This window comes from Contarinia nasturtii, unplaced genomic scaffold (genome assembly GCF_009176525.2).
Source record: "Contarinia nasturtii isolate CC-2019 unplaced genomic scaffold, AAFC_CNas_1.1 Cnas_scaffold_285, whole genome shotgun sequence".
Lineage (NCBI taxonomy): Eukaryota > Metazoa > Arthropoda > Insecta > Diptera > Cecidomyiidae > Contarinia > Contarinia nasturtii.
Window position 1 is genome coordinate 4,833,231 of NW_022197640.1, and position 27,031 is coordinate 4,860,261.

Below are 27,031 nucleotides of genomic sequence, written 5' to 3' on the forward strand. Positions count from 1 at the left end.
CCATTAAATGACCAGTTATAAGCCAATTGATAATTTGCTGAAATTCGATATCATCAAAATCTACTCTATGGTACGATATAGTCCAAATTGATTTGTCAGTTGATCAGATTTCTATGGAACGTTTAAAATAACAAAAACAAAACAAATACATGGCAATATATTTTCATATGCACAAGGATGTGTTCTTTTGTGTATAAGAGCTCTCGCCATTGTAATTGAGCTGTTACATAACACAAGCCTTTTCAAGTGGCTATATCGTTCATATACACGTACAGCCTAGAGTATTCAATTCTAGATCGGGTAAATGAGGAAGAGAACAGTATAGCGAGAACAGTATTGAAAGACGAAAGAAGGGAAGTCACCTAGAAAAGAGTCCAAACGAACGAGAGGCGAAAAAAAAACCAACAATTTTTTCCCTTAAATGAATTCAAAGTGAAAATCAATAAAGCTATCAGCTTTTGGCTCAGTTCCAGTGATTTGCCATCTTGTGCAGTTCATTGTGTACTTATGTATTTTGTTCGGTCAATGTGGAATTTCGAGATCCGATTTTATGTGGCAACATTCAATGTTTTGGTTGTCGTTTCGCAAAAATTCGACATAAATACACGCAATACGTAATTCAAAGAAATAAAATGAATGCTCTACGGCCAAAATGTTGATCAGAAATAAACACACACACACAAAATCAAAACGGTCATTGTATCAATTTCCATATTTAATAACAAGCAAAAAGGATCCAGAATCAACGAAAATCGTAAACGACGAACCGAAAAAAGTATATATACCCAATTGGGTGTTCATGTCTGTGTGAGTGTGTGTATATTTATGTTTAAGTGAACTTGAACACAGCCGTTCGCATTGAATATATGTTATACGAAATGAATGGTAGTTTTCGTCATCATCAATATCATTGTTCACGTTTTATATATCATATACAATATATTGAAAGCGGTGTGCTATACTTATAGGCGATAGAATTTATATAATATTCAATGGTCTTTATCGTGCGTAATGCTAATCGAGTTGAATTTCTCGCCGAAAATCTATGCGAACATTAAAAGTTCAATTGGGATTTCATTTCGGTTGAAGAATATTTACTTTATCTTTGATTTGCCAAAATTATGTCGAGCAAGCATTTTCGATCGGTTCAAACAAAACCACCACAAAATGTATTGCCAATTTGTTCATATAGCATTCAGAGAGAGAGAGAGAGAGAGAGAGAGAGAGAGAGAGAATTTGTTTTTGGTCAAAACGGAAATTGCCGGCAACGACGTTGTTTGATTCATATCGGAACATTTATGGAATCGACAATTATACCGTACAACAGGGTGAACTGAAGCAAATAAAAGCAAATAAAAGCAAATTAAAGCCCGGTACAGTATACCATATTTTCTAAATGAAAGGCACCTAGATGAATCAATTTTAATGTGTGTCGGTTGAGTTTCCTTTTTATTTCGATAAAAAAAAATTCCCAACAAAACACGGAAATCGATAAGCATAAGTGCGCCAATGTACACTTTCTTTCAAATTGCTTCGTCAATACTTTATGTTTAATGTATTGTGTGCTCATGTATCAATATTATGGACATATTTATATGTTTTAGGTAAGTTTGCCAAAGCTTTGATTAAATACACTCAATTGAGAGATGGCGAAGTGAAGATAGTGCGAGAGGAAGGAAAATAGCTGACAGGCAAGTTCTATTTTGCCGTTTCTCATGTTTTACGATCTTCTTTTTGGTGAACACATTTTCCAATCATTCAGTTTTGCGTTTTTGTATGTGGGAATAGCTGAATGAAACAGTGAAACTTAAATATCACAAAAAGCAACAAAAAAACAATCTAGATATGGTTTATCAAACACAGGATAACAAGAAAAAACACTTTGCAAATGATAACAACATTGGCTGATGCTGTGAAGTATCATACATAGACTATAGACATACATATTAATGCATACACGCGCTTTCCCTCTACCTCTCATCTATGAGTGATGTCAATCGCTTTGAATTCGTGTTCATTCAAAGGTGTCATATCCAAATCACGGGCTGATTTACATTTTCCTTTGGTCTGTCTATGTTTCTTGTGGTGGGGCTTTGATTCGATTTGATTTGATTTATATTTGAAATAGATGATAAAAAAAAACAAAAATAAATCTCGTCAATTTTACTTTTCAATCGACGAAAACTGTAACACAGACCAATATCTTATCATGAATGTAAGGCGCAGAGGCGTCCACAGGATTTGGTTAAGGGGGGCAAGGCAAATGAAAAAAGAGGACATTTTTCGAAAATACTTTTGATTGTAACAAAAATTTGAAAGTGAAGAGCAAAACCCTAGCAAATTCGAATAACTTTCCTTCCTCAAAAAAGAGGACATTTCATCTTTAGGGGAGAGGTAACTGCCTGTGGACGCCCCTGGTAAGGCAACAAAAACAATTTTTGTTCATTCGTTTTAAACAGTTCTGTTTAGATTCCGCCCTCTCTTTCTCTACCACTTGCAGTGTGTCTACATGAGAAAGTCAAGTTTGTCAGCGGTACTTAACCATACTATTATTTGAAATAACACCACCAAATCAGTACAATGGATGAATGGAAATGGTGTAACAAAACCTCATCTCATTGTATCAAATAACCACTGTTTAAATATTTGTTGATTCGTAAATTGATCATCTGTTTAACGGATACTTTTCTAATAAATATGTATTCGAGATTTGTTGTCCATTGTTCAGTTACAAATTCGATGGAATTTATACATATGACAAAGAAATCACTTGTAGAGAAGAAACAAATCGGTGTGATCACCTCCAATCAAAGTAAACGTATACAATTACATTATAATTTGATACAACAATCATGAATAACAAAAAATACAAAAAGACTGACGTATAGCATTTGTTGTGATGCTAGACAGTGTGAAAAATCCAGATCAGAAGAAATCACTGAACATCAAAGAAATTGAACGTACAAAAAAACACCTTTACAATATATATTGGAAATGTTCAGATAAAAAGATGGAATAAATAAAATTCAAAATAAAATATAAGAACTTTTCTTTCTCCTGCAAGCGAAATATACAAAAGCCAGGCTCACACTGTACATAATAAAATTAAAAATCTGGCAAATTTCGTGCTAGAAGTAAAAAAAACACCGAACGAACACACATTTTTTATTATTCTTTTGGGAAATTGGCACGTAGACACAGATTGCGCTGAATGCTTCAAAATGTGACGAAATTTCGATAAACTTCTAGTTCTGTTTCAGTCCACAAAATGTGTATTTTTTCTCTGTTAAATATCAAAAGAAGGAGAGAGAAAAATGCAAGGAAGAAATGCGCGAAACAACCAATACAAAAACATAAAAAAATTCCGGTGATTTTCGAGTGTATTTCATTCGAAATTTCATTTTGAGACATTTCACAACGTTTCAAGCATATTAACAGTATATTGCCTCTAATCGCATTGGGGAAAATTCGTTCGGCACTCACATGTGTCATCTGTGTTTGATATGCGATTTGTACGGCGACATCGTTGTTAATCTCCTTTCAATTCGTTTATATGCTCTCGCCTTCTCTCTCTATTTCTATCTGATACATACGCGCGCACACACACACACTTCATCACACTCTCTCTCACACATTCGTGAAAATGGTGTTATTATAACAACACATTGCCAAATCGATCCCAATCAAAATAGCAACAGAATATATATATATAGGGCGAGATAGAGAGAAAGATAGAGATAGAGAGAGAAAGACCAAGTCAAGTTAAAGTGATATGGTTCTGAAAACAGTCGTAAATAAATAATGCTAAAGAAAAACACCTACATGCCATTTCCGATGCGACAACACTCTTCTAGCGTTGTTGATGTTCTTTGCAAATATAAATATAAAGAAAAATACGTTGTGGATATATAACCGTCGTGAGAAAATGACATAAGCACTACTAGTGTTTGATGCATATCAACATCAATATTAACAAATTCCAACCAAAAATAGAGGTGAGGCTATCATTGTGTTTTTATGACATCGTTTTGGGTTAGTATTTCAATAAATGTGTCACATAAAACCAATCTATTTTGGCTTGTGCAATGCATCGCACTTTTTTTCCTTCCATACTCATTCCATTATTTTTGAAATTATCTACTAATTCTTCACAATAAAGTGTTCGAAAAGTTGAAGAAATTAAAAAAAAGTACAATGTAAAATCGAACAAGGACAAAAAGAATGAATGTATAGATATTTACACACGAGAGAAAAAACACTCTTAGCAAAAATCTGTTCCAATTGCAGAGCGTAAGTCTTCTAGTACGAATACAGCCCCGAGAAAAAATACGGCACATAAATCAATGAAGCAATTTTTATGGTTATTTACAACAATGAATTGTTAAATATTTACCTCATCTAGACAACCAAACAATAGAAGGCTAAAGAGCAAAATGTGAACGTAACTTTTCTTTTGTTGGAATTTTTTCTTCCGTTTATGAGAGCACATCGAATTTATTCCATCCCTTATTGAAACGTATTATTTATCAACCTAAACAGATTTTGGATTTGTTTCATTATTCACATTAATGGGTAAACAATAAATTTCTTTTATTTTCTTTGCGAAAAATGTTGTAATTTTCGCTGTAGCACGCTTGGTATATTTCAGGCATCGCTTTATTCTCGAACGGAACTGAATATGAATATTCTGCAGAGTGTCCGTTTAACATGTGTAATTGCTTCCATTTTTGGGCAAAAGATGTTCAAATTGGAGTGGACTCATTTCATCTTAAATAATGTGTAAATGTATTTACAGCTACAATTTGACGCTCGCGCACGTAATTTCGAATCATACAATTATCGTTGGCGTTCATGTCGCTTCGTTCTCTTTTCTGATAAATATTTCGAAAACTTTGTCATTTATCGAGATTAGACGTTTGTTGATTAGTTTTCATCGCTTATATGCTTGTCGTTTTCATTAATGTGCTGCAAACGTTCTGTTCACCGGAACAAATTTACGAACTTTAATCCAAAAGTCACACACGCCCGCAAACACCAACGCCATCGTTAACTTTTCTTGATTTCAATGGTGTGCGCCTTTGTGTTCATTGTGCATCATCGATAGATTGAAACACGCGTTTCCAATATATCAGTGTGAATCCATTTGGATTATTTTGTAACAATAGAATCGGCTATGATAATAGATGAAAAAGTATGCACAAAAGAGAGAAAAAAGGCAGAAGCAAAATGCGAGCACTGTATGTTTCATTAATGATGATCGAACAAAAAAAGCAAATGAAAGCCAAGGAAGATAACGAAGAGAGTGCGGCTAATCGAAGAAAACGAATTCTTGTGAATATCATGACCATGAACCATCTGTGTATAGAGAATAGGTCGCAAATAAATTTACCAAATAGGAAAACTTCTGGTCAAGTCAATAAATTTGTGCACGTATACGAATGTGGGCTCTTAGCAGAGCATTTCAGCTCCAATAGCTGGGTAATATTTTTTGTACAAAATTTTTCGTTCTCTTCATTATTACCGTTTACAAAATTTTGCTGAACGCTTCTATTCATTTCGACGCGCAAATTATCTTTAATTGCACATCAACACATACACATTCTCATCGTGCATGCATATACACATGCCTATTGTAATTCGCATACAAAGATCGAAAAATTATGGGCTTTTCTGCCTTTTCATCATATCATCATCATGATCTTCGTTTTGATTGTTTTTCTTGCTGCTTCATTTGCTACTAACGCGGCATTTAGTTTGTTTGTTATCGTAATGTGCACATTGTGCACGCTCCACGACTTTTTCTCAAGCGGAAAAAGGAGAACGGGAGAGAAGGAGTGAGAGAGTGAGAGTGAAGAGTGAAGGAAAAATTGCGAACCACAACTGAATAGAATTGAATTTTGTGTTGCTGGTTCGCATGTGATATATTTTATAGAAGCTATTTTATGAACATTGAACCGAAACTGAAACGAACCGAACTAAACCGCTATTAAACATAATCGATTCGAATATAAAACACTACAAGATTTATAATATTGCACGAAGACACGGACCGATTTTGGCCAATCTATATATGCGGCACATAGGCTCAAAACAACTCCATCTAATCAACTTAAATGCACGTATTTATGTGCCATGGATACAGTCATTTAGCCTTATGTTCAGACGTTATCGTTTGTTGCCTGCCGCGTCAAACGAATAAAAACATTGCACCGAACTTTACCAAATAAATCAATTTAAAAATTCAACCATTCATCAAACAAAGTTCCATTTAACCGCAAAACATCAAATCAAACAACGTTTGAAATTCAGTATCGGTCAATTGGAATGAATGCGTTACACTAACCATCAACGTACAAACTCAACTATTTTCGAGACCAATCACACTTATTTTGCAAAACAGAATGTTTGTGTGCGTGTGCAAACGTATCGCATTTATAAATTCAATGCGTACATACATACTTTATCGTCTTCGAGATGTGAGATGGAATGAGAAAACTAGATGTTAAAAATTGAATTTATGGTTAGCCACCGCATAATATATATATTTCCCAGATTTGAAATAGATAGTTTAGTAGCATAATAAATTAATCGCTTAATGTTTATCCGATTTGGTGCCGTCTTCTAAAAGTCAAAGAAAAACGAGAAAATCGAAATAAATTGGTTGGTCAAAAGTTTGAGCTGTAGTATCATGCCGATTACACTCCATTCACCGCACTTCACTGACCAAACTATTATATGTTTTCAATTCATGGTCTTAATAATAGTTTTTGTTTTTCATTTTGTTAATTGTATTGTAATTACTGAAGTTAATTTCCATAGACAAATCTGTTTTTGTTGTTGGTTTTATTGCTATTTGGAATCATTTATTTCGGCGTGTGTATAACTATATCAACATCCAACAGCACACACAAAAGGTTTTAGAATGAATTATTTCATATACTATGAATGTTTAATTATGAAGCGCATTCAACCATATTTTTCAAGATGGGACCGCTTACAAAATGCGATTTAGCATTTTCATCATTAAGCATGTCAAATTAAGGAGCCTGTTTGGCTAACCACTATAAAATAAAACCTTTTTTTTTGAACGAATAAATGCACGGAAAATAGATGATTTCTCTAATAGCAAGAACAAAAAAAAATGTTTGTGATTTATCGTTTTTGGTAGACTTTCGTATTTGTGTATGCAAGCGCTGATCGTTTGAAAATTGTGTCGAACGTATGGCTGTGCACAGCGTAATGGCAAACAAAAATAGACAAGAAATTTATCAACTCAAAGTCAGTAGTAAATGTGCAGTACGTAAAATATACACTTAAAGCTCTTTTAAGTTTATGTTGTTTAAGTTGTCTGAATAAAATGTGTATATAAAATGTTGACTGTGGTGAAAAAGAAACCGCATAATAAAAAAAACAACATTTGATAAAAATAGTAAGAAACAGGTAGCAACCGATGCGAATGAAAAAAGAATGACACAAGCTACATAAAGGAAAATGCCTTTTTTGTGAAATAGTTTAACCATTTTCTTTCATTGTCGTTTTCAAACGGGTACTGCCTATCAATCCATTCGTACCTCGGAATTCTTTCTTTTTTCCTCGTACATCGTTTTTGCTGTACTATATCCCATTTACTCTGTATTTTTCTGTCCGTTCCTTCTTATTCCTTCTTATTTTGGAATGGTTCCATTGAATACAAAACCAACCCATATGTGCATTGCATCGAAGACTCGAGCACGTAAAATATCAAATGAACAACACAAAATAAATTGATATTGGGTATAATGCGGTTTGCGTTCGTTTTGCAGTGAACGCGTTAAAACTGCTTCAACATGCATTTACACATAACAAATAGTCTAATTTGGCGTAGGTTTCAATTGTTGTGTGTATAGATCGAACAATAACAGCGGAAAGGAAGCACGACACACATACAAAAAAACGTGAATACGAATAGTCAAACTGAGTCACAGTCAGACGCCACATTGTTTGAAATTTTGTAGGAAAGATTGATACTCTCATCACATCGAGCAATGCATGATAGAGAGAGAGAGAGAAGCAAAACAAGCGAATTTTATAGAATGAACAAAAGGCGGTCAGCTGATGTTCCACCTTAAATGAAATGCCTATCGCAATGACATCCATCCAATGCGCTCATGTGTTGTACATTCGGTTTACATTTCAATTGTATTTTTATGTGACAGTGCTTACATGTACACATACCATTGGGCAATATTTGTCGTATGGATATTATCAAATTCAGATTATGCGGTATACTTTATGTAGCTGACCCTATTACAACCAAATTTACTGTTGTTCGTTATGCAGTTGTGTATACATCGAGCCACATATGCGTGAACATGCACCATTTGAAATGCATGTGAATGTGTATTTCTACAATGTGCATACAAATATATATTCGCTCGAAAAGTAATATAGAAAAACATTACAAAATTGCATTCGTTACCAGCACTTTATTGTAATTTTGCCAGTTTAAACCCATTTATAAACCAAGAAAAATGAACCACAACGCGTCCATTTGCCCCGATTCTCACATTTGAAGCGTTTGCGTTCGCGTTTTTGCAATCGCCTTTTTCTTCTTCTCCGTTAGATTTTTTTTTTAGTTCTTTTGAACGAGAGAATATGACTATGACTTTGCCGACGACAATTGTACATTTTTTCGTGTGCATTTTGGCACAGTGTGCCCAACATATAGATGCTATGGGTCGACAATGTTCAGAGAGCATCAACAATATGCTTTATTATATGCCATAGCCATTTCTTTAGTTGCTTATTCGCACGCCAGCCAAAATCATTCATGCGATTCATGTTTTTTTTTTTAGATATGCCACATTTATAAAATACACACCAAACTCCCAAATATGTATAAGTTTTAACTTCAAAACGATTTAAAGCTTTTGAAACATTAATTTAATCACTTTTACTTGAGCGTGAAACAATGAACACGTATTCATTCTTCCCGTCTATTCATTTTATTTTTAAACGAAGCACAATGGTAAAAATGTTTGGTTCAAGAGCGACAAGCCATTTATAAAATCAGAAAATCAATTCGATCAATTTTCATAAATGAAAAAATTGTCCGTGACGATTTTCATTCTGCCTTTTTTCAATTGAAATGAAAATGTGAACGAAGTATAGATATGAGGAGATATGAGAAGAGAGAAAAAAAATGAAAGAATGACAATTTTTGGCATAAAAGTTTCATTTTATCGTACGGCTTTTGTTCATTTTGTTTGGAGCCAAATACAATGATATAATTGTCCATAAATACAGTTGAATTTTTTTTATCGTAATGCCAAGCAAATTACGTCTAATTTCTCATTTTTAATGTGATCCTACTGATTTGAAGCAGCAATACAATTTATAAATTACAGACAAAAAAGGTCGATATTTGTAAAGCGGCAAGTATCTATACGGTTCACAGAGTTTTTCACGCATAAATGAAGAGAGAAAGAGACGGAGAGAGAGAGAGAGAGAGAGAGAGAGAGTGAGTTCATTTATTTCAAAAGAGACAATGATGAAAAAAAAAACCATTAATTTTTTTCTGTTGTATATATTGGGCCATTTCAAACAATTCGAATTCATAATGATTGCGAGCGGTACGTATTTTGATTGACATTGGTTCGTCTTTTTGTGTGTGTGTTCCAATCCATGTGTGAATCGACGATGGTACGAATCATTTTAAACGTCTCAGTAGAATCATCAAAAATAAATTCGCAACATTTCCTTTACCTTTTTTTATAAATATTTACATATTTTTCTCTGTTTCCTTTTTTACGTGACGTCGGACAATTGGCCTTTTCTTATGTGTTCAATCCAATTTCCTTTCATGCGCCTCAATTTATTGATGATGAGTATCATTATTTATACAATAAAATCGATGTGGAAGTGATCAAAAAAAATGAAGACCCCCGATTTAAAAGAGCGAAAAAAATGACGGCAATTGGTGTAATTTCCGGTTTTGGAAACGTCATTCATTCATGAAGGTTAAAAAATATACACAACATGAATTACTATTTATAGATTTGCGTATTGTTAGCGAAAATAAATGTAATAACAATGACATCGACATTTTCAAATGAGTGTGATCATCATTACATATCTTATAGGGTTTTTTTTTTCACATATTGATGATAATGATGAAAAGCTTGAAAAAAATGAAACGTCGAATTGAACGAATAAAAAAAAATATCATTCTAAAATGTTACAACTGAAAACAGAAGAACAACATTGCTCACATTGTATTTGATGATATATTCATTCTCGTCGCTTTGTTGAAATGCAAAATGTCAATAAAATACAATAGACAAATATTTGCGATGATGATTCGTATCTTAAATGAATCAGTCAATATATAAGATAGGATCATACACACACATGAACGCAATTACAGTGCTGCTTTGTCAGAAGTGCAATGTATTATTTTGTATCGTGCTTGCATTACGACGCATTTATCGGCGTTTATTGTTAAATTAACTACATCATAAAGTGCAATTAGATAGCAAAGAACCGCAAAGAAACCGCGACAACATATTTTCAAACAAATCAATTGAAATGATCTTGGTCTCGACTCTTTTAAATTTTATTTAATCTTGTGTTTTTGGCAATGTACATTGATTATGGCCGATTGGCTATCACGCAATGCAATATTTAAGCAAATTCATATTTTTTTTGACGATTTTTGTTTTGTTTCATTGTGAGCCGGCCAGAGAATTGAATTCAATCAAAATGATGATGACATGCAAAGACAGTGAGAAATTTATTTAAAAAACGAATGCTCTTAAATAAAAAGAACATTTTGTTTGCTTGCATACCGAAACAAGATTCATAACAGTTGCATATCAAAGCAAACGTAAAATTTGATTACTAGAGTAATGTGAAATATTTTTGCATTACAAATTACGCGAGTTTCGCTTGTTTTGACAACTATCAGCGAAATTGTTCAAATGACCGTACAGGACCGTACATATTGTCATTTCAGCAGTTCACTTTTCCTCTCCATCTCTCTCATTTAATGATTATTACACGAGTAATTTCTGAATGGTTTGTTTACATTAATCCCCTTTAAAGTTGTCCACATTTATTTATCAATTCACATATAATATGGTTAATTCTGCCAGTAAAATGTATGGTGTTAAAGCTTCACGTGCGCTTTTTGATTAATTTTTTATTTCATTGTTTATTTCTTTGTAGAGAAGTGAGACTCGCTCATCAAATATGATGATTATCGTTAACGCTGCACGGTTGCGTATGTGTATAAATTGACATTTTAGCTCATTGTAATTGCATTATTAAAGCCGTTGAATCTGAATTGGTTAATTAAGCGAAATTGTTAGTAACTCAACAAAAACATTTCCACTCGGTTTTTTGTACGCCTCATAATTTTATTCGGTTTTTAAAAAGTCATATTACAAATTTTGAACAAATGTTAATGACATCCCAAAAACATAAAACAAGATTAATTATACTTCGCTTGGTTCCTCTCCCGTTTACGCTTTTTTCCACAGAAAGAGAAAGAGAGAGAATGAATTCACTTGATGATGAACTTTTTTTGTTTAAATTTTTGTTAATGTGACCGCCAGTGTGTGTATATGGATAACACATTCAACGTACATTTATTAGTTAAGCGATCGACATGCAATTCAATTAAATTGCCATACATTGGACACAGACTTTTGTGTTATAAACATTGAACAATAAAATACACATTGCTTAATTGAAAGTATCTCCGGTGTATGTTGAATATATGCTATATTCGCGAAATATAAACTCATCATAAATATTTATTGAGCATCGAAACATTGTTACTAGATATTATTTCAATTGAAGTGCACAAACACATTTACATTAATTGAGTTATTGGCATATCAAATGAATTGTTAAACAGAATCGAAGGACAATACACAAATATAGTGATACACTAAACAGCATACACATATACTAAACACCATAAATCAATTGATGAATTGAGACTCATCGGCTATCACCAAAATGGAACAGTTTAACAACTTGGAATAGAAATTGTTCGTTTGACTGGATACGCGCGCGCACAGATATTACAATTTCCATATAGTTGACAAAATGAGACAAGAACTCTACAAAATTGTGTTCAACTCTAATCACAAGTTTTCGATATATTCACTTTTTACTATTCTTTTTGTTGTCGTTTGCATCAAATAATAACCATAAATAAACTACTTAGTATGTACGTTCATTCGTATATATGATGAAATCGCACCGAACTCCTAGGAAATGAATACATTTCCATTTTTATTTTAACTCTCATCTCGTATTCGAGCTTCGCCCGATTCGGCTTGATATTCGTTCAAGTGAGAGAGAATGCCGGATATAAAATTTACGACCTCGACGTGTGTATAAATTTTGAGTGCGGATGAATTCAGATATGTCGTGACCAAACCCTTAGTTCAACTTATATGCCAATATTTTACATCTCTAATCTAATTTATCCTTATTGTACAATGCGATGACAGTCAACCGATGCGTCTAAAAACATTTGAGTCGACTTCAACAATCATATGTGCTTGTTGACAAACAAACCGCTGAACAACACTAAAGATAGATGGCATTCAAATGATAGATATTAGTCCACTATTCAATTGGCATGATTCACACAGGATTTTTTTATCGATGAATGTGATGCAAAGGTTATTACTCCAAGGTATATACCAAAAAAACGGATCAAACCAAACAAAACATCAATCCGAGAAATTTGACCGAAGTATAAGGTATGCAAAAAATCCGAATGATTATTAAAGCATGGGCACACCTATTATTAATAGTCGATGTGATAAGATACGAGAACTGAAAAAGGAAGATATACGAATGCTTATATTGCATATTTTATTTACAGTTTGGGGCATTTTGATAGGTAGACTCAAGTAGGATGTATTCGGAATAGGGAAAGAGAAGAAAAAGAAAAATGGACATTGCGTATTGGTTATATTTGCTGCTTGTTTTTTGTCCTTTGCAAGAGATAAATATCGACTATTCACTATGAAAAAATGTATGCAATATATGAGACAGAAATATGAGGCAAGTTAAGAATAAAGCTTATTGTATTTGTACCTGTACTATCTCATTGATTGAGGGAAAAAAGTCGGATAGGTATGCGTAGAATTCGATCTATCGAGGATACCTTTTTTTCCAAAAGCTTATTACTATTGACAAAACGTTTTCCATTCGAACCCATTGAGTCTGGATTTGGCGTTGTTATAATTCGATGACATCAGCAATTCACTGTCAGAATTATAAATTTTTGCCAGAAATGCCATTCGTTGTGCATGTAATGGGCAATTCTTAATTGGAGCAAAGGATTTGTTGGTAAGATGACGCGACTTATGCTGTTCGACGCTTCATCCTACTGATTTTGTTTTCACAAATACACACACATCTACAAAATCCACATAATCGTGTCCATATATCATGGCTTTTATATTGGAATTATAAAATACGAACGAAATACGAACATTCCGCTTTTTTTATCCATGCGAGAAAGGAGTTTTAGTTTAGAAATTGTGCGCACACGCATTATGTCCATGAGTAAAAACAGTACAAGTATCAAAATATTGATAAAGTGAAAATAAAAACACGTAACGGTTTTTCAAATGTCCGTTTTTCTTTTGTTAAGCATAGAGAGAGATATTGACCATGAGCAGACATTTTGTCATTCAAAAGTATTTGGTATAACTTTTCCAGCGCATCGCAATGGATTTTAACTCTTACTTAACCAAAAAGCTGAGACAACGGCTGAGAGAGTTTAATCCCTTGAAAAAGCTGTCATTTTCAAATGAAAATCCACAAAAAGTCTTATTTCACGCTGCAACAAATCCGAGTATGAAAATCGAATTGGAAAACAATCAACTGTGGCACTGTGGCTCACTTACTCTATTGTCTGGGGCAAATAAGTGGCACAACTGTGATTCTCCTCGCTTTTTTTTTCCCGTTATTTGTTCATCGTGGATTTATTTCACACTGTATTCGGAATGGCCGTTGTTCACACTTGAAAGCCAACACCAACTTTTCATTTTCAAAAGCCATACAAAATGGGAACAAAGGGACAAAATAAAACGAAAATATATGTTCCATACTTGTGATTGGTTCATATTAAAAAGCTTAAATCGGAACATTTTATTCGATATCTCTTCTACTCGATAATGATGAATTTCATGCGTTTGTTTGTTTATTTGTCAATATATTTGATTTTTTGAGCGAGTAAAAATTAAAGTGACCGTCACTTTGAACGAGATAACACAAAAAAGAAAAATATACCGACATACTATGTATATACAACATTGAAAATATTGCCAAAATAAATTGACAGCCAAATGGAAAGCGTGTGTGAATCATGTGGATATTGCCGTTTTATGGATTGGCCACATGATTTCGCAAATGCATAAATCAAACGAAAAGTTTCGAAAGTTTGATTTTTGCACAGCACATAAACAGTTGAGATGAGAAAAAACACATACATCGTATCACCACATTTCACGCAAGTGATGTAGTTTTCATTTGTGAGAATGTCAACAACACCGAGCACACAATAGAATGTTCAAATTTCGTACGGTGCTGAATGACAAAACTATATGAAATAAAGATAAGCGAAAAACGCTCTTTTTTTTTACTTGAAGCTCAAACCGAAAATTGTTTGCTGTTGTTCATGTTGGCGAAGATCGATTGAAAAGAGAATCAGTCGTATATTATACCCAATAGAATTGAGCATACGTAAAAGTATATAAAATTTATAGTGTAAAATCAGCTCCAATATTCAGCTCAAGCTAGAGCAAATCGTTTGTTTTGTTTATGTGCTTCTCTTACTCTTACTCTTATTTTCTCATATCACACGTATTGTCTCAATTCCTTTGTGTATTCGCAAGAGAGCGAATATGTGATTTGATTCCGTAATCTCTGGTGTAGTTCCATAAACGAAAATCACATCGATGGTCACAATCATCGTATACTTCAAAACTTAAACGAATACACAAAAATGCAATGTAAAAAAGAGAACGATTCTCCTACGCTATTGATAATATAAAAGTTTCTATATTGAATAACGTATCGGGAAACTGAAACGAAAAAAACTTAAACACTTAAACGAACATATGATAATGTAAGTCATACACAGTTTGATATTAACATTCAAATTTCGAAATCGACCAATGAAATATTCAACAATTTTAAATTTTATTCACCTTTAGCCACTATTCATCTATTTCGTATACATCACATGCAGTAGTGTGCGAGGAAAATTTTTCAGAGGAGGGGGGGAGGAGGCTGGCACCCGCTTTTCCAAAAACAAAAAATTCTCTAGCAAATCAGACAAATTTTGGTTTTTTTTTTTTTTTTTTTTTTTTTTAAGTCATTTTTTGAGGCGAAATCGAAAGAATTTTCTCCGCGATAAACCCTAGCAAATCGGAAAAAAATCTCTCGGAACCAAAAACCCTAGCAAATTGAAAGAATTTTCCTCAATTTTCTACCTTGATGAGTTAAAAAAAAAGGTCTTCACTTTTTGAAAAACCCTAGCAAATTCGAATAATTTTCGCGAAAAAAAATGCTCATCCAAATCACTAAAATTCAAGTTTATCAGATAGCTGGTTATTTTGTCTGAGCTCCAGTTGAATAGTTAGTTTATTGTATGGAACGCCACTGTCCATTAGAAGTGCACATTTATTTAGCAAGATAAATTGATGCAGTCGTGATTTTTTTATTCGCAAAAAAATTATTCAGATTTTGATTTTATTCCATAAAAACAACAAATCGATTATTCGTCATAGTCTCAAAACCAGTTGAAGTAACGAAAAATGTTATCATTTAATGAAGCTAAACAACTCAATCAACGTAAATTCCATATAGGATTGGTTTGTATTTTCCAGCCATTCTCCTCTCCTCTCTCTCTATCGCTAACAATTGCAAAACATAAGCCAATTTTATGAATAAAATATGTGTGAGCGTAAGCACTTGTGCTCAAGTGTGTCTAAAATATTGGCATAATCTCTCGAAAATTCGTAATGGAATCAAACATTTATATATAACATTTGCCAAACAAAAATAGGCGTATAATCCTATTGCTATGGCCAGCCTTCGCGTGTATATTGTGTTGAGCGAATGTCTTACATTCTCCCAAAATGAAATATACGCAGAAATTGCAAATTCGCCTACTCAACAAAGTCACCAGAACGAAAGAAAGTTTTCTGTTATGTGATGTTAACGCATTCAAATAATATTTGGAACGAAAGTCGAGACAGAATATCATGGCTGGTGTTGGACAAGACGACCGAAGGCTCGAGATGTCAAACTGATTGTTGGTCGGATTTACATGAAATTAGAACTTTAAATATATTTAACAATTGTTTACTCATTGAGAGTGGCACATTTCTGAAAATGGAGATGGACTTGTCGGCGATGGGCGGTGGCCAAAGAGCAATTGAATAATAATGTGACAAAGACGATTATAAATTCGAATACATTTTGAATTTGTGGCAGTCGAAATTATTTTTCCACTGTTGAATACATATATTTATTTTGAAGTTTAACTTCATTATGATGTTGTTTAGTCGACAAAATACTAACAATGCGAACATGTTGTGTTTGACGAGAGGAAAAATGAAAAGAAAAAAAAATGGAAAAGTTTAACACAGCAAACTGAATAATTTTTCCAAAGTACGCGTTGCTTTCACTACCGCAAAGGCTCACACGATGGCTGTGGTTTTCATTTGTTTCACTTTCCACTCATGTGCTTCATAAACTAGAACGAACTTCATCCGCAAATCCAAAAACCTTCAAGCCATAAGCCCAATTACGAATCTTTTCTTCTTCTCTCAGGTCGAGCGTACGACATCGAATGCTGCATTTTCAACATCGAATACAAAACCATGGCCAGCAGAAAAAACGATACTCTGCATAAAGCCGTTATTCACATCATTGAAAATTCAAAATGTTTGACTTGAAAAGTTTGCCGTAGCTACATCGTTTGTTGTAGTACGAGTGCATGTGCTATTACATTATTTTGAATTGAAGAATACATTGGTTTTTTATTCTTAGTATACAAACCATTTTGTTGCATGTTGGCGCCTCACCAGTGCTCTAATTTATATCAAAATGTATGGAATCCGTAAAATAGCCTCCAAAGCCAATGGGCAAACGAAATAAATTTATTGATTTACACAGCTATGAAACTTAACATCTGATACAACAATTTTATCAATTACTTGCTAACAAATTCAAAACATTTATTTGCTTTTGACCTGAAACTATTTTACGCTAAATAATTGTTCGAATTAAAGGAGAACTGCCCGAAAATTATTCGGTTCTTAGTCATGTCGCATATAGTCAATGTTTGACACAATTTAATATTTGTGTTAGCTACAGTCACTTGTTTGAATTGTTCATATTATATATGTTTGCACCATTGCAATGAATACAATGAAAAGCTGAGCTACAAACAATACATACTGTTCCCCAACTGCATTGGATTGTTAAATTATTTAAAACGACGGTCATTTTCTTGATGCTTTATGTGCTCTGTAGCAAAGTCATTGCGAAAAAAAGAAGTTTGTAGATGCGTCTAGATTTTAAATAAATTGAAAACGCTCTCGACCAGTTGACCTTTTCATACACAATACCACAAGACTACCACTCGGAAATGCTTCATTTGAGGCGAATCGTTCCGAAGACCATAAAGTACTAAATGTGCTTTTTGGTGCAGCATTCATAAACAATAACCAAGATGATTTTCATATTTCTCTTTTCGTCTTTTTGCTGTTTGACTATTACTCAATCCCCCTCCGCTGGCTTACTACATCATTTTGCTAGCTCACCATTTTCTTGCCACCATTGCTTAGAGCTCGCACCCATACAATTCATGACTGACTAAAATCATTTAGCAATTCCATTTATTCGCATCCGTAAATATAACAAATATGAGCGAGATACGAAGCGATGCTCTATTGCCGGAACATTTTGAATGCTCTTGTGCGATCGGCACTTCGAACTACGCATGTTCTATGAATATGTAACAGAAGGTACACTCTTCTATGAGTGTTGATAGCATTTTCAAGTAGTCCAAGCTGTTGTCTTATTAAACCATGTATAACAATCACCAACTCGAATTGTAAAAGCGGTTTTACTGCTATTGCCGTTGCCGATGCCGTTGCCGGTGCAGTGCTATGAAGCATTTATGCGGTTCGCAAAATTCATTTGTAAATAGATTGCATTGAGGGAAAGCATAAAGCGCCTCTCTCTTTTTCTCTATCAGTATGTACCTGTAATATATGATTTTGATAGATTCATGTTGGGAGGGAGGCAGAGAGAAAAAAAGGGATAAAGGAAGAGTTTTTAACCGTCCATTGTGTTATTACTGAGTTATACTGGCGTAGCGAACAATTCATACCTTTTGCTCTTCGTCTTTTTATGACTATTGTTAGAGCTTGCGAATCAGTAAAAATCTACATGAAAGGTGCCATTTATTGCAGTGCACAGAACAACCGGTTGAAGAAGCCTACTTGCTTGCGTTCATGGTTTTTATGCGATTTTAAATCGCAAAACCATCAACGACGTCGATCCATCGACGGCGAATCAAGCATAATACATTTGAGTCCATACTTTTGATTGTTGTTCTTACGTTAATTCACTGCCAAGCGTAACAAAATTAATAGCCACATTCTTAATTTAATTAAATAACAGAGAACTTAAAAGACTATATGGCATTTAACGACGTTAGCATATATGCGACCACTGTTTTGTAATGCACCAATCAAACTCTGCATTATACATGGTACGTAAATGGAAGTGGTATTTTAACGAAATTTTATTGAATTTTAATTTAAGATTTAGATTTAACGATCTAAACAAATAACGAATTGACCGGAAACTATCACATTGAATGCATGACATTTTCGAAACTACCGAAAAGTGACGAATTTAATCACGTTTCAATGCAGCTCGGTTTGTGTGTCTTGCAATATTTTCCCCCGGCACTTTCAATCAGTTTATATGTGCAGAGTTGATGGAAATGCTGCCCCGAATTAATGATGATATGTTCCATTTGGTAAAGTCATTATTGGTACCGCTTTTGATTTGTTTGCATTGCCTCAATGCACATCGAATCAATTGAGCTTCCACTCTCATTCACAAAATCCGATTAAATATATTCGATTTTTTCAATCATTCGAAATCGAGTACCACAAAATTACATCATACAAAATAATATATTTACAAATATAACACAAAAAATTCAATATAAATTTACACAGAGATGTGATGGCAAACAATCTTCCGACCATACTATTCGGCTATACTGTTTTCAATGCATCACATTGCACAAATAGCTTTTACGCATACTTTTGGTTTCGGTAAATTTATTGAATTTCCCGAATGCTACATATTTTATCCTCATTTTTCGCTTGTGAATACTACCAAAATTATTCAATGAGAGACAGAGAGAGTACTTGCCACATAATTTAGAATGTCAAACTATTTCCACACATCTTGCATATTGTACGATTAAAAGATTCAAGTTCTTTGAATATATAGCATAATCAATTATTATGAACTTGAATTCCACATTGGGAAGTGGGATAAAAAAAAAGAATCTTTTCATTTACAATGCACGTAGTAATAAATGTCTTCCATTCCAATATAAGATGAACATACGTGGCATAGATATATATTTAAAACGATATATTTTCCGAATGCAAGTGGGGCACTTATTTCTTATTGAAGCCTTTAATTGGTTTGTGGTGAAAATGAATTGAAATTGAATTTTGAATTTGATAGCTACGTGCATATTGAAAGCATTAAATATATAAATGATAAATTCATTCCAGCTGCATTTCATGGTGAAACGCAAATTAAATGCGTTTATAAAATTTATTTGATTTTTTTTATTCATCTAATTTAATGACTCGCTATTATTGTGTTTTTCTTCTATTTTCGTCAATCTATTAAATTACTTTGTGGTGCTTGTTGGTTTTATTCCAAACAGATTTCATCTAATCATACCAATGCAAATCGGTTCATTTATTTTAACAATAAACTATGAAATGGCTGTTATTTATTTTAGCTTTGGTGCCAAGTATGTTTTGTTTTACTCGATGTATTGTCAAGCTTTAAAACGTTTTCGGTTTGTTTATACCACGCATAACTATGAATTTGCAACCCATTTTTTGAAGCCCAATCCAAGGAAACATTTTTTTAAATATTCGCCCAGCAAAGTTATTATCCTTCGAAATGAGGGTTTTCCTAAATGTATGACAATATGAAGACAACTTTATTGTAAGAAACAATGCGAATTCGAGTCCAACGATTTTGACCTCCGGGGTCAGGAATATTTTTTAAATTCAACTCGTTTATACATCGATACATTAAGCATTACTTCCAGATAAATTTACAGTGTATTATGTATTTGAATGATGTGAAGCAACCGGCAGCAACTGTACAACTAACATTCGAAATCGGGAACTCCGTAATAATTGGAAATACGTGTAATAACACCACTGAAAGTTTGCGGGAAAAAAATATTTGCCTAATCTGAGGGGATTTTCAAAAAAAAAGAGAGAGAGAGAAGAGTTCAAATGAGAAATATTCATAAAAGCAATTTGGAATCGCTATAGCATATATATTGTTATAATGTTCAACCAATAATGAAGCCGCCACCTAGGCGATTCCGTACTCAAACTAAACTGACAACTAGTTCAATAACAGTTTTGACACTGATTTTCAATTTGTTTTGTGTATATAATGTCGTAGCAATGCGTTTCCAAACCTTGCAATTTCCAATGGACTTTCTGTATCAACCTCACAATCATTCATGTGAATGAATGTGAACATTAATAAATAGTTGTGTGCAGTTCTCAAGAAATTGAATTTATGTGTTACGCTATATTGTTATTGTAGCAACTTGCTACGAACACATTGTGAAAGCAATACATTTGATGTTTTGACATATTTTCAATCTATTTTAATTTCAACATTTCTTCTTTGGCGCTCAACAAGCTGAATCAAATACTTGAAGAAGAAAATATGTAGCTTGTTAACAAAGGAGCGAGTACGACGTTTCCCCCTTTGCTAAGCGAAATAAATCCGATATACGGCGCTGATTTAAATGTCACTCTATGTCATTCCACAATGATACATTTTTTGGCTTGACAATATATAAGCTCTTCATTCAACATGCATAATTTTTGAACGGTCGAGTAAAAAAAAGAAACATATCATAAAATATTCTTTTTACGTTTATCATAAAAATTCTCTATATTTTAAATATATTTGTTTAAAAATAACAATAATTTCAATTTTTTTCATAGATTGAACAAGAATCTAATGTAAAAAGTAATACCAATGCGACACCTACCGTTAAAATAGAAAAGGAAACTTATTTGGAATTGTAACATTTTGGTCCGCCATAACAGCATCTTCGTTTTGCTTCTCTGTGATTGGTCAAGTAAAACGAAGATGCTGTCATGGTGGACAAAAATGCTACAATGGAGACCAACTAAATTTCTTTTTGCATTTTTACGGTAGGTGTCGCATTGTCATTACTATTTACATTGGATTCTTATTTAATCGATGAAACATTTTTTGTTGAAATTATTGTAATTTATAAACAAATTAATTTTTTTATAAAAAAAAAATTTAATAAATTTTTTAATGAAAAATGTTAGAAAAATATTTTATGACATGTTTTTTTTTCAACGATTCAATAATTATGAATGTGTATGCATTTTAAATGAAGAGCTTATATATTGTCAAGCCAAAAAAGTATTATTGTGAAATGACAGAGTGACATTTACATCAGCGCCGTATATCGAATTAATTTCGCTTGGCATAGGGGGAAATATTTTGACAGATAGTACTCGATCCTTTACTTGAAAAATGAAATATCGTCCAATGTGCCCTTTGGGTTTATCCAATTTTGTTCACTTTTGAGAATTTTTCTGTCCGATACTATAATATTGAAATTGCAATGGCATAATTTGAAAATTTTTGTTTAATTACACTCAAATTATGGATACAGACACATTGAGCGGTCACATATTATTTTCAAATTATTGTAACGTTAACGATTATAAAATATCCGCAAATTTTCGAGGGCGTCATTGTTCCATTTGAATCGTATTTGTATGAAATGGTTTGTTGCAAATGGGCCAAAATTGATGAAAACCTTCACAATATTCGTTCAGTATAAACAGCAAATTATGGTCGCGTTTATTAATTTCGGATCATATTATTATAATAATTGTTAAAGCATGTGCAATTTTGTTCAAATCTATTTAAAATTTATTGCAAACGAAATTCTCCTGATTGAAACTACCTATTAACAAATTTGGTACATATTGAGCGGTTAATTATATTGAATGCGTTGATTATTAATCATTAGGTGATTGGAATGTTTCAAATTGTTTTCTCTGAACGAACATAAAATAAATGTATGCAGTGTTCGATAAATAGATATAAAGTAAGATTAAACAAGACAGACATAGAGAGAGAGAAGAGTTTAGTTTAGTGCACAGTTTATGTATGATTTTGTAAATATGGATGAAGGTAATGTGTTTATCAAAAACGGTATATTTATGTATACCGCGTTCGTATGCACTAGAACTTGTAATGATAAACTGCAATCTAGACTAGTGTGATTCAAAATTGATCTCAAAATCGTAACTCTTATATTGAAACTATTATTTATTATATTTTGCGCCAAATTAATTGATTGATATACGGTTATTTTGTGTGAAAAGTAAGCGAAAATGTGATGTATGTGTGAATTCACAAGCATAAACGATCCCGTATCGACCATTCTATGCCATAACAATAACGAGTTTAATTTCGCATGAAACTCTCAACCGCATCTACAACGACAACCAATGAAATAACATGTGATTGCACCCAATGTAGAGTAAAAACCACCAAAGTTAATTTCATTCTCAATCAATTCTGAATCTCTGATTTAGTGCTTCGTTAAATTTAATCGACATAAAATGCCATCTCAATCTCTATCACCAATACCGATTTCATGTTCTCAACCATGGCGTTTATCTCTTTATCATTTTAATGCGACAACAACAGCAGGTTTTGTTGCTGCTCCCATCAATGCAGAGAACAATACAGATATAAAAAAAAAATCACCAAAAATCATATGGAAAAATAAAAAATTTACGATTTTTTACTTTTATAGCCTTATAAATCATATCGCACACACATATTATTGTGATTGTCGTTGTATGCATGTCTATGTCGTGTGCTTGTTGATGGGCCGATTTCAGCTTTGATTGGTGTATATGACTTGAAGGCAAGACCAGCGACCACTAAACGAAAATAAATGTTAGATTTATTCTTCGTTCTTTTTTTTCATTATTTTCACAGATTGATATTAGAGCTTTGTCTCATGTGTCTCGTTTTTTCTACTTCATCTTTTTTTTTTGAGCTATTGTTGAAGTCCACTTTTAGGTAGAAACTTTTGCTTTATATTTTCGGATGCGCCATACTTTTTGTTGGTACGACTTGAAGTACATTTTCTGTGAGTTTCAAAATTATCTCAGAGATGCTTCAAGGCTTCTACTTTTCGCTTTCGCTTTCATTTTCATTCATTTTTCATCGGTTTTTTCGTCTATTTTTTTATTTTCGTTCTCATTGTCGCCTTGATCAGTTTGTGCTTGGAAAAACCTCTTAAAATGAATTGCGTCTACAAGCAGATTGCGTAGATAAATTGGAACGTCAACAGTATATGTATTTGTATTTGTGTCTGTCAATACCTATATATAAATATTTCCTTAAATTGTATCGATAAATTTCAGTCTCTCGAATAATGTTTCGTTCGTTTGCCTTGTGCCTTGAAATTATTACTAGCATTGTATCTCTCTTTTTGTTTGTCGTTCGACTTTGTGCCTTACTTGACTTTTGTCGCGCGTTAAATTTTATCATAAATCAAAATTTGTTGGTCGTTGCGTTTGCACCACACCATATTTATATACATTTTATAATTTGTTACAAAAAAGAAGAAATACGACAATGATGAGCGCTCTGTACCTTTTCAATCCCATGCGCCGCATAACAATATGAAGTGTAATGGTATACGCCTATGATTCACGGCGAATAAGATGACAACAAAAACATTTAAATGTTTATATTTTTGCTGCTTGTAATTGAACGAAATGACATTCATAATTTATGAACAAATGCCGAAAATGAAATCGAAGTACATGGCATAAATATTGACACAGCAATGGCGACGACAAAATACATTCTTTTGTGGGGGATTTCGCTGTTAATAAATGGGCAAAAAAAAAACACAATGATAAATACTGTATCGCAAGAATGGGCAACATATTCTCATGTGTGAAGTACATTTATTCACCATTTGAGCTCAATGTTGAAATTGTGAGCATCGATTTATCATTCGGTGAATTTGTCATTTGGTTCTTGGTTTTCAACTAAAATTCTTGACTGTCCAAACCTAAAGACAACATGCAGAGCGATAGCAGATATCATTGTCAATGTGATTCGTTTCTGCATCGCATCACTGAACATTCAATGATTTTCGACCCAAAAATACGCACATTTTCAACATTCACCAAAACCACATAGATACGATTTATTTGAAATTGTAACACGAATTTCAAAACCATCACGCTCGTTTCGGCTCTCCAACTGTGATTGTTGTGTAAAAGTGGGAGAATTCGAACTTTATCAATTTGTAGCGCCCGGTATCGCATCCATCAATTAAAACGATCGAAATCTCTTTTAAATGCCATTAGTTTTATAACAGTATTTTCAAGTGAGCTCGTCCAATTTTGTCTCTCGAATTCAAAACTTAAATTATGGATGCAATCACATTGCAGAGACACTTCTGTAATCTGTCTGCAATGTGTTTCTCTGCAGACTCCACATCCATAATTTGAGTTTTTAAAGTTTAAATCTACAAAAACATCGAATTATAGCCTCAATTGCAAAAAAAAAAAAAAAAAAAACAGAGAGAAACAAAATTAGACCAGCCTACTCTGTTTATATTATTCATCATTGAAATCTGTCGCTGACGTTTAATTTCGCTCAAAAGGATTCAATATGGAAATAAGTCATCGATTTTTTTCTATATTTTTTCCATTAAAATGTACAAAAATATTTTAATCGAATATTTTCACGTGAAAAAAAATCTAGTTCTTAAGGGACTAAGGCATGATTTCATTCCAATGAAAGGTTTTCCAATGCTACACAGAATTTGGAAAACGAATTCCAAAACAAATATCCGACAAAGTTCATTTTGCTGAGTCAAAATGAGCATTCATCTTAACAATTTGTGTCATTGCGCAATTTGGTTTCGTGAATGAAAACTTTTATGAACGAAACCATTCTCTAGTTTGCAAATGAAAAGACATGCTTACCGAAAAGCGACAAGCAAAATAACCAAATAAATGTTGTTTGTGGCAGAAACAATTGTTCTCTTCCATTCTTTCAATACACAAATATATGTATATCCGTCTTCATCTTTGGCTGTTGTTAACTTTCCATTTTGAACAGAACTTTAAACATACTGCCAATTCATTGAAGGCACATAAAAAATGAAAGGATCATATGCCGTTTTAAGTTTACATTTAAATTGTTCGACCGTGCATGTTCTGTTTACCTTAGAGGTGAAATTCGTAAACAAATCGCATAGAAACCGGGAGGGAAAAACTATTTATTGCACTGTTCATTTTCGTAAAATGAATGGTAATGTATGCGTACCTATTCAGTGCATAAACACCAACGGCAAACTGTACGTGAAACTGCATCATTGTTTGTTGCTACATACAAATGAGAATAGATTTATTTATTATTTTTTTACATTCAACTATATACCATCGTCAAATTATTCTATTTAAAAAGCCAACAAAAGCAGTTGCGACAACAGCAACCATTCGTGTGGGATGTATAAGTGGCACAAACAAAAGCAAGAAGAGTTTTATGAATTAAGAAAAGCGCACCACGAATAGATGTGTTCATGTCTTTCTTTCAAACATTATATTGAGATATTTTCAGTCAGCTGAATCAGCCCAGGGAGCTGCCCCGTCAGGCGCTGATTGTAGCAATGGAAGTGTTTCTATTGTTTTCACTCCACATCAGCGCTTGGCGTGAGTTTCTTGCGCTGAATCAGCTGCCTGAAAATATCTCAATATAAGGTCTGCTTTCTTTGCATTCGAAACTGGGAAAAAAAGTGATTTGAAAACTTTTCACGGAAAATCGCACGAGTCGAAACGACAAACGTACGTTGGAAATAACAAAAGTAATTAATTTCTGAAATTTTAACGACTTTGTCTTGATCATATGATTATATCATTAAAATAAAACAATGAAAATAATATTGTGGCTTTTGATATGAGAGAGAACGAGAGGAAATGTTTTCTGAAACTATTTTATAGAAAAGCTTTTCGTCATTATGGCGACAAATGTGGAATAAGAACAATGTTCCTTGACATTTTCATGCAGCACTGCCATTCAATCCAATAAATTAATTGAAGTCAGACTTAACGCAAGAATATTTACATTTCAATCATTTTCCATATTCATTTTGCAATCAACCGCACGTAATTGGTTTGAAACATTTCAACGTGAATGTATTTGCAGCTATTAAGTTTCGTTCGTTCCCTACTTGAAATAAAATATTTGATTTTGTGGTCGTTTTTCTATTAAGCTCAAATTGAAAATGGTCCAATAAAAAAAAACGGAGAAAAGTTGAATTTTGATGATATGAAAATCGAACCATAAAACAACCAATAATTATTTCAATTACAAATTGAAAATTCAATTTCATTTATAATTCAAACATGCAAATTCATAACTCATGCCTATTCTTGAGATTTTCATTACATTGGTTTTTTTTTATTTATTTTGGTTTGTTATTGCACAAAAAAAAACTATATATTTATAATAAATATGAAATTGTCTAGTAGCAGTGAATCAATTTCAATGGGCTTTTTAAGGGTCGAGAATTGTATGCGATCTCATAAATAATCACAATAATTTGCATAAA

At 33.0% G+C, this 27,031-nt stretch overlaps 1 protein-coding gene across 4 annotated transcripts in view; it reads left to right on the plus strand.

Annotated features, from left to right (window-relative positions):
- LOC116337394 (octopamine receptor beta-2R) overlaps positions 1-27,031 on the plus strand; it is a 104,499-nt gene that overhangs the window by 48,254 nt on the left and 29,214 nt on the right. The gene's annotated exons all lie outside the window — the stretch shown is intronic.